This window comes from Ambystoma mexicanum, chromosome 1q (genome assembly GCF_040938575.1).
Source record: "Ambystoma mexicanum isolate Mex_15411 chromosome 1q, UKY_AmexF1_1, whole genome shotgun sequence".
Classification (NCBI taxonomy): Eukaryota; Metazoa; Chordata; class Amphibia; order Caudata; family Ambystomatidae; genus Ambystoma; species Ambystoma mexicanum.
The window spans coordinates 312920607-312934151 of record NC_090922.1 but is presented as its reverse complement, the minus strand read 5'-3'; the positions used below and the strand labels follow the sequence as shown (position 1 = coordinate 312934151).

The following is a 13545-nucleotide window of genomic DNA, read 5'->3' as shown; positions in this document are numbered from 1 at the left end:
GCAGATCTAGTATCAGGCGCCACTTTTTGTCCGGCTTCTGCACGACAAAGTATCAAGAGTAAACCCCTTTGCCTCTTTACTGTCTGGGTACTTTTTGTATCGCATTTCTTGATAACATTTGTTTTATTTCTTGTTTGAGCACCTTTAGATGCGATGTGGGTTTTTTTTACGGTGGGGTATTTGGCAGCTTTTTGTTGAATTGTAACACGTGGCCGAACTCTACCACCTGCAGTACCCATTTGTCCGTTGTTATCTGTTGCCACCGATATAGATGGTGTGATACTTTTCACCCTACCGGTGCTGTTGGGTTTGCGCCGTCAAGCCTGAGGTTTTGTTCTACCCCTCTGAGAGCCAGAGGATCCTCTATGCTGCTGCTGTTGTCTGTAGTCCTTGGTCGTTGATATCCATGGGATTTTCTTTTTTATATCCTTGCAAATAGTGCAGGGTTTTCCAATATTGCCTGGCGCCTCTGACATTTCCAGAGGAGGTTGATCTTCTTGCTGCTCCTCGAAACATACCGAAATTACATTTAGTTTGAAGAGTGGTGAGAGAGCAGACAGTGTCTGTGTCGGTTTTAATTGCCTTTAGGGTCTCATCAATTTTGGGCCCAAACAGACTGTCACCTTCGAATGGCATGTCTAAAACATGTTGCTGCACATCTGGTCTAAAGTCTGTGCAGTGCAGCCATCCTGGTCTTCGCAGAACCACCCTGTTGTTGATCTGCTTAAAACCTGTTTCGGCCAGATCCACCACACTACTGATGTTCTGGTTTGCGGCTTCCTCTCCTTTTAAGATGGCAACAGCTTCGGCATGTTTTTGCTCTGGCAAGTGTTCCAGAATAGGTCTCCAACCTGTGCCACATTTCACGGTTGTATTTGGACATAATCGCTAGCGCGTTGACCGCTTTCACTTTAGTGGCACCCACAGTGAGCACCTTTTTCGCCAGTGCATCCAACTTTCGGCTCTCGGTCTTTGGTGCCACCGCACACTTGCGTGCCTGTGTGTGTGATTTTCTGCTTGTTGCCGCTGGGACGACACCTCCGGCGAAGGCTGCGATGTGAGACACTTAGGAGTGGGGTATGGAGCTTTGAACTTTTTTTCTAGCCTGCCTTTAAAAGCTGGTTCTGTAAAGGGGTGTCTCATGGTACAGTGCCCATCTTCCCACACATGGTTGAGGATTGGAATCAACACTACTGCTTTTTGTCTCTTGTGCATATGGTCGAACAGAAAACATAATTTTTTCTCCTCAGAGGGGATGAGGCCAAATTCTTGCTTTTGTGATTAGCGTGTGGATGCCCCCCAATATCATTGTGTGGTGATGGCTTTGGGGCATCCTCCACTTGGTCGGCTAACTGGTCGTCTGTATCCCATGGGTCCTCTCGTGGAGGAGATCCAGTAGTTGTGGTGGCTGTATCTTGCGTGCCTTGGTCGGTATCCGTATCAGTGAGAGCCCCCCGCTGGTTCCCTGCAGGGTATTAGCACTGCATTGGGGCCATTGTCCTTGGATGCAGTTAATTTTTTAGGGCTGCGGTAGTATGGGGAGAGTGACCTCTCACTGTGTTTCTGCTTTTTGTCTGCTTTTCGCAGAGGTAAACCGGTTGTTTGCGCCTGTTGCTGGGGTTTTGAAGGCGCCAAATTTTCTGATGTGGGCACTACCCACGGTGTCTCTGGATGGCCTTGTGGCGTTGCAGAGTTGCGAGGGCCTATGGCCCAGTCATGAGTCTGGTGTCCAGTTCAGTAAGCAGGTTCCAGAGTGTGGACAGAACTTGCAATGAAAGTAGGGAGTGCGAATTGAGTAGCAGCTCTTGTGGCCTCGTTGGCGGAATATCCCCTAGCTCCCTAGGGCTGTGTCGTGACTGTTGTGGGAGGCGTGGTGACCTTAATGGTAGAAGAGTTTTAGAAGGCTTTTCCATTATTATTGAATCGGAGTCAGAGAAAACTGCCACAAACTCGGAATTCACTTAGTACAGTAGGATGTCCTCACACATGATCTGCGAGTACGTATTTGGGGAGACTAGTGCAGAGATGGGCTGGAGGTGGATTTATTCTTGCTCCACTGATTGGTGTTGCGGAACCAGTTGGGCTGGCTCTGTATTGTGAGCTTGCACGCCCAATTCAACTTCATGTCCTCATTCTTCCTGTGCCAGGGACTCTTCCCTGCATGGTTTCGTGGTTGCAGCATGTGAATGCTCTTGTTGTTTGTTGCCGAGCGCTTCTATTTATCTGTCGTCAATGAGTCTTTTGCTGTCTACTGTGCACTCTTCCCCTTCGACAAGAGCTTTTTGTCTAAAGACGAGCGGGCTGTCGGCAAGCGGGCCGTCGACAAATGTTTGTCTGTCGTCTAGTGGTGATCTGTTGACGAGTGCTTGTCCGCCACAGAGCAGCCTGTCGACGAGTGTGTCGTCAACAAGTGTTTGTTCGTCGTCAATGACCGCTTTTCCATCGTCAAGCTTGTCGAGGGGGAATGCCCTTTTTTGGCGTATGTTGTCGACCGCTCTGTCGTCGACCATCGCTCCATCGATGGACCCCCTTTTGACGGTTGCCCTGTTGTCGAGCGTGGAGCTGTTGGCGGTATGTTCATCGTCGGCGAGGGATTCGCCACCTCTGCTATGGATGACAGCAGTGCTAGGTTTGTTTGCAGCTATCTGCTTAATTATCAACTTAGGCCTTTTAGATGGCCTTTCTTCTGATTTTGCCCTTTTTTACCCAGGTTCTCTTTTCTCTGGGCATCTGGGGGCTGCTAGACTCCTTGAGAACTCCACCTCTGAAGGGGGGTGATGGCCTTCATTTAGCCAGCATACCAGGTGTCTTTTCCTGTCCTTCAGTGTTTTTTGTGCTGAAACATTTACAAATGTCACCCTCACTCACAGAATGATGAGGGTGAAGACAAATACATTCTTCATGTTTGTCCCCCTCAAAAACAATTTTTTTGTAAGCTACAATTAGTGCAGGCTATAAAGAAGAAAGTTATTCCCTTCCATATCCCCCCCTTTTACTTATGTGAGAAAAGGAGAAGGTCCTGAAGATACATCTAGAGAGTTTTTGAAGAGATTATGTAGAAATAATGAGGTGTGGAGATTTCTCTCAGAAGAAACACACAAGGACTCCTCCGAGCATGACATGCAGTTTGAATCTGAAAGGAGGAACTACATACTCGACGTCCCATTGTTGGGGACCAAAAGTGCCCAAAAGGAGCACAAAATAGACACCTAAATGTTTTTCCTTACTATTGTAAAGTTAACTGAGGATTCCCAGTCTGGCGACAGGGAATCTTTCCTAGCATGTGAATCTATGAAAGATCTAATGCTGGAGAAATGATTCACTACGCTGCCATTGTATGGGGAGAGCGGTATGGAGGATAGATCAGTTATGACGCGTAAGAACCGGCCATTAAGTAACATTGAGTGGCTCTGATTACCGGCAATCTTCTCAAATGGAAAGCCAGAATGGAAAGTTAACCCACGTAGCCTTTAGCTCCGCGCAGAATTTAAAAGTTGTCTCGTGGAATGCTAGAGGCTTTTCCAAGCTGTGTACAAACAATTTTTTATGCAAGATCTTGCTGGAATTCTTTTTCCAGCTGTGTACAAACAATGTTTTATGCGAGATCTTGCTGGAATCCCATGTGATCATCCTTCAGGAAACATGGTTGACGGGGAATGTTATGTTTGACTGTTTTAAAGTGTTTTCTCAACTAGTGACACAAGGTCGACTGGCTGAGGGCCTGCTAATGGCAATACATAACAATCTAGACATAAATGTAGGTAAAAGTTGGGGCAGAATTTAGGGATGCCTGCCGATTGAATGCGCCTTTGCTGTGGCTTCTTCATGTTTGGAGATGCTTATAATTAACCTCTATTGTAATCCTAAAATGACCTTGCTCTAGACCTTCCTTAACAAGCTATCCCTTCTATTGGAGGACTGGCCGTATTGTGACCATGAGGGTGCCCTCCTGTTGGCAGATGACTTCAATTCTAATATCCCTTGCTTACATATAGAAGAGGTACCCTTGTTCAATGGAACTACTGGGCCCAAAGAGAGTAGAGGCTTGATGTGGGCATCTTTTTTTAAATAAATGGAATTTAATGCAACCGATTGATATGATATATGATATGATATGATATGATAGGTTATTTATAACGCGCTTAATACCCCGAGGTTTCTAAGCGCGGACCCGGGGATCGAACCTGTGGTGGTTTGTGTCGTCTTTTTTCCAAGGCGAGCACGTTGCCCCTGGGCTATCCTCCCGAGATTGGAACTGATGGTTAAATTGTTGGGTTTGATGTGGGATGAGGGCAACCACATTCTATTTCCTCTTACTGTAACTATTTTTCTGATGAAAGAAGCTCTCCCACTTGCAGACCAATTCTGAAAATAAAAGTGTGGCACATCTTCAGGTCTTTAATGTGAAGGACTCAAATATGAAAAAGGAGCGGAAAGGGGAACTTAGAACCATTAAAGCCAGTAAAGAAGAGCAAGCAATTAATAGTATGCTAGTTCAGCTATATAAGCAGAAATATAAAAATCATCTTATGCAGCTTCGCCATGTAATGGCTCAGAGTGATGCAGAAGCAATGTTGCAAATAATCGGAGTAAAACAATGGAGGGATTTTTGGTGAATAATAATATGCAGAGGGATCAATAAGAGCTACAAATCAATACAGTTTCACAGGAGTCACGGGGTAAATATTTTGAGGAGCTCTATGCTGGAGGTCAGTGCACTGAAGTGGCAGCGTCTCTGGAGCAAGTTAAATGGGAATTGCAGTTTGACTTTAACAACATACTGCTTCGGATTAAGAGAGCCAGTAACTCCTGTGCCCGGGGGCCGTATTGCCTCTCTAACAGTACCTTAAAATAATCACCACCCTTGTGGTCATCTTTATGTATTATTTACTAACGTGGTTCGTCTTGGTAGGACTTCTGACTCTTGGAAACTGGGGTATGTGTTCCCAATCTACAAAAAGGGTAATCTACTCGACCCATCCAATTACCGTCCGATCACAAAACTAGATATGCCGTAATACTCTGTGAGGTTGAAAAATGGGTTACATAGGTGGGACGTAGTAGTACATTTTAATCTGGCTTTCGAAAAATGGTGAGGACCAATTTAAACGCATGCAGAAGATAGGTGAGTAGCCAGTGTTATGAGACAACAAAATTATTTGACTATAAAAGACACTAAATGTTTTATTCCCACAATAATTCCACAATTTGCAGTATTCAATTTGTATGAACAATGGTGCCAACATTATCCAGTTGGAGGCACGTGCTTATGTTTCTCCCGTACCTGGGCTTTATCAAGGCACAGTAGTTTACACAAAAGTTATGAACCAAACAGCCTGTACTAATCAGTTAGCAAATTCACCTTTCACACACCTGCATATACAGTACTAGGTTTCATGTATAGCATTTGTATGTGTTACAACAGCGTTGCATCACAATGGTTCAAGCATGTTTTCTCCCTGTTGTCTATTCATCTTGTCGTTTCTCCACAATGATCCAATGTCCACAACTATTTATATTTATAAAGTTCCTTCCCAAGGTTCCTTTTCAATAGGCTTAAGTTATAGTTGTTCTATATGTATTCTTTGAATGGTTTAGTATCTCAGAGGATATTTGCTTCCTTTACTGATCTGCCAATATTTTGCTTTAATGCAACCGTTTGGTGACAATATCTCTATACCAAGTGTGAGTTTGTCTATAAATTGGATGGTTCACTATTCCCGGATAGTTGACTTGGTCACTGTTTTGCATGTTTAAAACTTTAAATTACGTCGTCCCTTTTCAATGTTCTTAATGTTGGTACTGTGCTCTCACTTATATGATCCTTGGATGGTCATCCTTATTTCTTATCTTTAGTTTTCTTTCAGGACGGCAGCGCTTCACATGTGTGCTCACACATGCAGGTCCCCTTTGTGAATAGAGAGAGTAAGGCATTCACACTATATTTGTTGCAGGCAGAGGTGGAGATGCTTATCCCGAGAATGAAAAGAGTATATGTTCTTTTATTTTTAAAGGTTTGTAAAAACCGTATAAAAATAAAAAATAAAAATTACATGAGATTTACACTGAGGCCTATTGTGAAAATTAACAACCCGAAAAGTGGTCCCTTAAGTGATTTGTGTGTGAGAATCTAAGCTTGCATTAGATTGAGAGGCCATAAATATGCTGGAAGCCAGGTCATGGCGCACGATTTTGCATTTTATAAACTGCTTACCATTGGTGGTCGTCTGCTTCGAGTTCGGTTTGCTGTCCCTGAAAAGTAGACTTCTGTGCAATGTTGTACGACTCCTGAGGACATTTCTAAACCCTCCCTCCTGTTTCCTATTTTGTCATCTTAACGCACTGTGGTCAAGCAGTGACTCTGGTTATATGTCTAAATGGGTATGGAGGTGCAGGGAGCTTCTGGAAAAAATAAATTGATCTATCCTAACTGGGTTAAGCAGGGATTGTGGGAAGCCGACTGGGTTGGTACCTGCAAAGCCCTACCAAGATGCAAGGCGTACCAGAATTTGGCGGGAGTGAATAAAAAGTGGAGTATACTGCCCTGCAACATGGAAAAATGTCTGAACGCCAACCTACGGTACCGGTTTATGAGGTTCTGCTTTTAACCTGCTTCTTACTGGCGAAATAAGATACCCTTGGAATAAAAATTCCCTGCTCCAACCTGCTGTTATTATAAGATACCTTTGGAGATTGATCACTAAAACATCTTTTGGCATAGTGTCCTATCTTGGGGGTGGGAAAACTCGCTATTTTAGGAAGTATATGCTAAACCCTTATTATATTGATCCAGATCGGTTTTGCGCTCAGTGTTGTGGGGGTAGATCTGTTCCCCTAACAATCAGAGTTTTAAAGTTCCTTAGGAAGCTGGAATTAATTGAATGGTAACACTTGATGAATTTTAAATTAATGGATTATCTGTGTATGTGTGGATTTCTGTAGTTATATTTATCGTTTGTTCCTTTTCCTGTTTTTATATATATATTGATTTACTACTGTGAAAGGTTTTAACTTATTTTGTGTACTTTAAACCATAACACAATTAAAACAATTACAAAATAAATATCAGACTATTTCATTAATTAATAGCTACTCTAAATTGTATGCACAAATCCTGGCTGACCGATTATCTCGAGTCATAAAATCTATTGTCCATCTGGATCAAACTGATTTTCTTTTGAATACTGTCTGTACATGGATAACACGAGATTGATTTGCCACATGTTTTCCGTCTGGGCACTGATTAAGTCACCTTTGGAACCGAAGGCCTTGGATGCAGAAAAGGACATGTAATATGTGTCACAGGACTCTGTTTTGAATACATAGAAATCCTTCCGCTTTGGAATTTTTTTCATCTTCATTGTGAAGGCCTTATACAAGGACCGCAAGCATCTATTTCGTTAATGGCACAACCTTCCCAAAATGTGAAAAAGAAGGGAAAAGTGGGGAAGCACAGACCTGTACCGTCTCCTATCGGAAACCTCTAGGAGAGTAACTCATATGTCTTCAGAGATATGAATTTAGAAAGAGTAGTAAGCCTATCCTGTACAAAATTCAAAGATTTTTTCAGGTGCAAATGGACTAATGTCACAAGTCCACTTGGGACAAACAAGAACAGCAGAAAAACGATATCATGTATCGCTACACAATGGCCCAATTATGCACTCCTAGGGGGACAACTGTCCCAATATCTGTTAATATAATTACCTATGTAGTTCCCTCAGAACATTGAGGATCATTGTTTAGTACAACATTACACAGTTTTAAAATGCTCAGAGGCAGATTCCACCATACATCATCGACATTTACCTCAATAAAGATTACTTATTGTAGTATAAACAAAGAAGAATCACATTTATTGTCGTTATAGAATTCACAGACCTTCGTCCATATTGACATATAAGTGCTGTAGCGATTAACACTGTGAAGAAGTCTGCATAGTTTACATAATATCCAGTGTTTACAACATTCACACTTAGACTTAAACAAATGTCATAAAGTATTTGTAGTAACACCAACGTAGCTCCTTATCTGTGTCTCTATAGCCAACGCGTTTCGGATTCAAAATCCATCTTCAGGGTGGAAGCTATATGTTCCTATTCAGTATTTATCTTGTATAGGACCCTCTAGGGTTGCAAAAAAACGAACATTCAGTATCAAGAATGTCTATGAGTTTATTCTGGATAGATACTGCAATTTAAATTCAAATTATGATTGAACTGACCTCCTTGTTCCTTCGAACAAACCCAGTCGACATAGCTGTAGTGGTAAATGTGTGCCGTAAGTATTGTGTGTCCATAAGTATCTCTACTATTATAATCAAAGCTGCGTAGAGGGTAAAGACAAAAATAACTCACCCAATCTTGTGGATGAGGTCGAGAAATGCTGGGCAATGGTGATAGCGCGGTCAAGCAGGCAATCTCTATACTGATGACAAGAAATGAAAGAAGTCGTGATCAGTCTGGCCAGACCAATACAGGGGAAAGCCACTGGTAGGTGTATCAAGTTTAAAAAATACATTGGTGCAGAACTAGGGCTAACTAATACACCCCTCATAGATAAACCAGGTCCCTTAATGTAAATAAGAAGATGAAGAGGCGGCTGCCACTCTATATGGGAAAAACGAGGCTGATCATAAAGTAGTGCGCATTAACGTCTGTGCAATAAATACCTAGCCAGCGGAGGGTGAATCAAAGAGTTCCCCCGTGCCACGGGGACAAAAGCTCGATACAGCATATAGAGACTGGAAAGTCCCATTCGGTCTTTGACATGTAAGTGCTATGTAAAACAATACGGGAAGGATAAAGTCACCAGCCGCCATATGCGGACACCCGCAGCCCCAGGGATCTGGCTGCTGTGACAATCATGTTTGTTGTCAAGAAACCTTGCACAGAGGACTGTCGTTCCCTGATGTGCTGTAAATCTTGCCTAGCACTAAAGATCCCGGGACCAGCCGACCGCCTACTCTCGAGTGGCTCAAGACAGGTAATGTTTATAAGGTCATCATGGCGCACGCGCGCGGAGAGCCATGACAGCCATCCCCGTCTTGGTGTGGGCCCCAGCCGCGCGTTGTCAACGGGACAACTGTTGCTATGAACGCCCTGAAGGGATAGTAGGCGTAGGAAAATGCCAAATAAAAAATGCCAAATAAAAATATGTTATAATCCCAACTACGGTGGACCCGGAGGACGTCTCAATACGGAGAGAACTGATTCACCAGACAAGCGTAACAAGGTACGCCATGTACTCAATGATACCCGGGGTGCCACTCAATCATGGAGACAGCCCCGTTGTGCCGAAAAAAGTCCAATGTGGAACAAGGAAGGGGTACCCCAGCTCATATTTTTTGCTATTATATTCTACTATTCAGATCCAGTAGAGCAGTGCAGTATGTTCGTCAGAATGTAATTGTATGGTCCAGGATTACATGTAATAGCATTATACATTCTATGTTGAACTTTAAATGTTGTAACATTATTTCTGGACTTAAGTCTGGGAAGATTAGCAATATTATTTCAGTACTGGGAAATGTAACATTTGCTTCATCATTCTTAACATATGCTGATGCTTCACTTTCCTTCAGCTCCAATCATAAGAAGTCCTTGATCTTCTATTGTCGACTACATTTATAAGCATTACTTCTACATGAAAATCTGTGAACGCCATCTTTATACATACTTGGTGGGCAAGGCTAGTCTTTACAAAAAGGGTTACTGACTAGGGTGACCAGACGTCCCGGTTTTTCCGGGACTGCCCCGGTTTTTGCTGCTCTGTCCCCCTTTCTCAAGATTATGTTCCCATTGGAAACTGCAGTGGTCCCGGTTTTTGGTAGTGTGTCTTCATAGCTGGCAGGCATAGCTCGCAAAGAAGAAATGCTGCATTTTACAAATTAAGATAGTGTTCGTTTGTTAGAAATTGATTATAAAATGTGTTTATTTTAACAGTAACACTGAAACCGCCTCTCCTCCAAACGCTACTTAAGTGTAGTGCCTTGAAAGTGCCACTTTCAAGAGTTAGTCCTACTTTTATGTTAGTTGCCCTGTCCCGGTTTTTTACTTTTTAAATCTGGTCACCCTATTACTGACATAACCAATAATGACATAACCAATAATTGAAAATGTCCACCAAAGAAATAGGTTTCCTTCTACATTTAGGCACAGGTCATTACACAGTCTGTTACAAGTAGAGTACATCTTAATAAATATATATGAATTCACATATATTGCAATGCTATGACTATTTAATAATTTGATCTTGAATGTATAATTTATGCTATATTATTTTATACTATGAAATGCAGCATTCTTGATATGTTCGTCATTACTCACATTGGGTTTATAATCAACTATAAATATAGTATTGATTGCTTATTCTATTACCTGGCCTATTTCTGTATATCTTTTTTACAATTCATTAAAAACATGTACCATAAAAAGGCAGCCATTTTTCAGATGGAACGAAGCCCAATTTGGATAAAGTTTCCCCTTCTTTAATGGGACCGAAATCTGAAAACGATGGAATGGAAAGAAGGATGCGGCTACCCTGACAATCGTAAATGGGTACGATTAATTCAAACCTTTCCCATGCATCACTATAACTTGCGAACTCTATGGATTTAGGTGCTAGGTGCTGCTTTTCATGCAACCCTACTGGCTGGCTGCGGTTAAAGGACTTTCATGCTGCCTGATGACACTTTACTAAAAAAAAAAAAAAAAAAAAAGGAGAGCCGGGTCCTCCAGCCCTCCCCTGTTTCTGAGTATATAGTCATAACGCAGCAGACAGACCTTTCACTCAAGTAACCCATGGTTTTTAACAATGCGGCTCCTTGAATGAAAGGGTTGCATCCTTTGTCTGAGAGCTGGGGCACACTGGTGTCACACCTTTGGTGCGCCCAGCCCTTCTTTTGTTTGAAAGGAGGGGCTCAGCAATGCCTGTGCACCCAAGCTCCCAATATAAGACGAGTGCTGGGGCTCTTGTTAGGGTGTGTGGCCTAAGTACAACCATACTCAGGCCACGCCCCCTAACAAGAGCCCCCTCCCTTTGATTTAGCACCCCACTTAAGGCACTGCTCTTAGCTACACCTTCCAGGTTGGTTGAGACACTCTGCAGATAGATTGCACAGCCATGTTGCAGTCCTGCATTCACTAAGAGCCCTTTTGACCACTCAACCCCGTCGCTTCCCAATGTTCTTCTCCTGGAAGGAAAAGAAGCATTCCAATAATAAGACAATACAACCAATGCCACAACCACCAGAGGGCAGCATTTGTGCAGCTTTTCTTGAAAAGATGAAATATGAGGAACAGATAGGACTAAAACTTGAAAGGTGTCATTAGAAGACAAGTGCCATTAGTGCACAGGACAGAACAAAAATCACAACTCCAATAAGCACCCTGGTGGGGGGAGCCAGCCAATCGGGTGGCTAGAAACACAGGTTAATACCTCCAGTGAAAGGCTGCGTTCGATGATGCCTGATAGTCAGCTCCCTCCGCCGCTATCTTCCCCCCACCCTCGGTCCCTTTTTTTTCTCACTCCAACCCCCCCACTTATCTTATTTCTGCAGTGGTAAGTGCCGCCGCTGCAGCCACTTCTTCTTCCTTTCCATGGTGGCCATCTTGGAAAAGTATTTTCCTTCATTCAAGGAGACGCACGCGGCATCCCTTCGAACGAAGGAAAATACCGTTTTTTTAGCTTTTGCAACCGCAGGGTGCTAATAGCCTTAATCCCCCGTTCCAGGGGCTGGAATTGGGGTAACAGCACAGAGCCCTTGTTATCCGCCCCCGCTTTGCTCAGGCCGATAACTTGGGCTGCCGGGCCGTTACCCCCCCATTCCAGCCCTTGGAACGGGGATTAACGCCATAATAGGAATCTGCACGAGAAAAAGAATAAGTCTCTATAAGACTGGACCCCTCCATCCTTACATTTCATGCAGGAATAAAAGACCATCTCGCCAATAGCTGATTCCTCCACTTCACACTAATTCTTTCTCTCTAGAGCCCACCCTTCCCCCACTCCCCTATCCAACCCTGCCCTTATGCTACTCCCTTCGCATAGCGCCATTTATTGTACCTTGTGGGTGCGTCCACTATGTTGCTTCCGAGCTAGGTTTGCGCTTTATAAATCCAATACATGCAGTGCTTGCACAGAAAAACCACCAGAACTTCACATCAGGGTCATCTGCCCTATATTCTAAATGTCTGTCATTATTATGGGAATAACTATTTTTGAAACTTAAAAAAAAAATGAATAATAATAATAATCGACCCCTTTTTTAGCAAAAGAACTTTGGCAAGTATCCTATCGCAATGGAGTCCGTGGGTGCCTCACTTTTCTGTCATTAAGCACGTTTCCTCTAGTTCTTAAAGAACTCTACAAATAAAAGACATACCCCAATGAAATCCATAAATTAAAAAAAGATAAACATTGTTAATTGCCACACACTAAAGAAAAAGTTAGAATGCACTTACCATAATAGACAGAATGTTGCGAAAAGACTAGTGCACAGGGTTATTTGGAATACAGACCAAATGCGCCAATATTTCTAAACAACACATTTGTCATTCTGTTTACTGCTCAAGCTCATAGTCCGTAACACCATAAATGTGAAAGTTCAAGTACAAGACACACAAAATAGCACTGTCAAGTTCCTATTAGAGGAACGGCTCTACCAACGTGCTTTCAGAACGTCACTTACACGTACTTTTCATGTACAAAACTTCCCCGCCCCGCTTCTTTGCTTCTAACTGCCCAATGACCTGCTACCAGTAGATGCACATTGTACACTACCAGATGTAGGTGGGACGGGACCCACAATAAGCCCGACTGCTCGTCACACTGGCATCCTGCTTAGCCCGAGAGCCGCAGGTGGTGGCATCTGGCTACAGGTTATTAATAAGGTGGTGAGTATTGGAGAATGGAGAAAGGGGGTCTGAAAACTAGACTCTGAAGAGCAGGTGGGTGTTGACGGGAATTTGCGAGGCAGTGCTGCATGGAACATGTGATACGTCTTTAGACTACGCCCACTTGGATACCACGCCCACCTACAGCCATGCAAACAGCTTAAAAAGGAAACATTGGAAATTCGGCGTGATAGCCCGCCCTCCAACAGCTCTGTTCCTGGGATTGGCCAGTGATGATCTTTGTAGATCCTCACCTGCCCACCCAGTCATCTGTGGGGGTTGCAGAATATCATACAACACCAGGAGCGAACGTCATTGACATTGAGTAACATGGAGTTGACTGGGCGGTTAGCTGAGGGGCGGGGCTTCCGTGTCCTTTAATAGTTTAAAGGGTCAGGGACGTGATTCTGGGGCGTTTTGTTTTTTCCCAGGTAAATCTATCATCTGGTCGGCCCATCAAGCACTATACCTTGCCCAGAGCCACAGCCCCCTCAGATATACAGGCTACATAATGAATTCGACAACACGTTTCTTTTGTCATCGGTAGCATAGCCTTTCTTGTGCATGATGGTGAATTTCCAACTAAAAGACCACCAGTCACCTTACAAATCTGTTACAGTTAAGTCAGCAACACAATAAAGCACCCTTT

General features: G+C 43.2%; 1 protein-coding gene across 4 annotated transcripts in view; it reads right to left on the bottom strand.

The window, feature by feature from the left end:
• NUDT19 (nudix hydrolase 19) overlaps positions 1-12975 on the bottom strand; it is a 79539-nt gene extending 66564 nt beyond the window's left edge. The window contains exons 1-2 of one of the 4 annotated variants that reach the window (XM_069639064.1): positions 12465-12672; positions 8358-8427 (exon numbers count right to left, since the gene is read on the bottom strand). The gene's annotated coding sequence lies outside the window, so the exon portion shown is untranslated. The other 3 variants (XM_069639073.1, XM_069639072.1, XM_069639056.1) reach the window with 3 other exon arrangements.
• Positions 12976-13545: the final 570 nt, after the last annotated feature.